A 966-nucleotide genomic window follows, 5' to 3' on the forward strand; every position below is an offset into this window, starting at 1 on the left:
CTTAAGATAATTCATATAAATTCAAGTCAAAGTCAATAAATTCAAGACTCTTGACAAGACGAATAAAATGACATAGCCTACAGTTTTGTGCAGACTACACTTTTATTTGTTAGCCTATCTCTCTTTCTTTCAGTAGCGGACATTTAAATGTGAGATTCTGAAAAGGAGATCTAAATTTAGCGGGAACGGTCGGGTCGGGAAGAAAATTATTCTAAGCAGACAGCGGGTGAACAATATAGCGGGAGCGGGTGGGTGCGGAATATAACCTTGCAGGAGCGGGATTAAAAAAAATAGTCCCACGCAGACCTCTACCCCCGAGTCAGTTCTCTTTTGCATGTTATATAGGGTTGCCAACCGTTGCGTAATATGGAATCGTCCCGTATTTAAGGCATACGTTTGTCCCGTATTTGCAGGCATAGGCCATATGACCACCAGTGTTGGGAAGGTTACTTTGGAAATCTAATAGGTTACAGATTACAAGTTACCCTACTTAAAATGTAATAAGTAGTGTCATTTTCCAATTACTTTATTAAAGTAGGCTAATGTAACTGATTACATTTGATTACTTTTTGATTAGGCTACTTTTCTAAATTTCTAATGTTTTCAACTGTTTATAATTTTCAAACATGTACACCAGGCAGGGTAAACCTTACAGTAGTACCCAACACTGATTACTGTCACACTTTCAAAATCATCACTTGAATTAAGATTATAGGCCTATTTCAATTTTAAAGTAGACATTGGATGCAAAATTCACTTTTACATGGTGTTTGCATATAAATGTATCTTAGCAGTGTGTGGATACAACCACCCTACAATGATAAAAATCCATTGACTTCTTTTTTTTTTTAATCCCCCAAAATCCCAAACAGTCTCATTAACCAGCCGTTTTGATTTTCTGAGCAGTATGATGTCATATTATTCAGGCCCCGCCCACAACCGCCACTTAGGACGCAGTGCATTAGT

The 966-nt window shown here is 37.4% G+C and overlaps 1 long non-coding RNA gene across 1 annotated transcript in view; it reads left to right on the forward strand.

Annotated features, from left to right (window-relative positions):
- Window positions 1–961, forward strand: part of LOC107710465 (uncharacterized) — a 12790-nt gene extending 11829 nt beyond the window's left edge. Inside the window, exons 2-3 of the long non-coding RNA XR_001636599.1 lie at window positions 886–887; window positions 951–961. This is a non-coding gene — a long non-coding RNA (uncharacterized LOC107710465). The remainder of the gene's footprint in view (window positions 1–885; window positions 888–950) is intronic.
- Window positions 962–966: the final 5 nt, after the last annotated feature.

The sequence above is a fragment of the Sinocyclocheilus rhinocerous genome, unplaced genomic scaffold (assembly GCF_001515625.1).
Source record: "Sinocyclocheilus rhinocerous isolate Xijiao unplaced genomic scaffold, SAMN03320098_v1.1 scaffold297, whole genome shotgun sequence".
NCBI lineage: Eukaryota > Metazoa > Chordata > Actinopteri > Cypriniformes > Cyprinidae > Sinocyclocheilus > Sinocyclocheilus rhinocerous.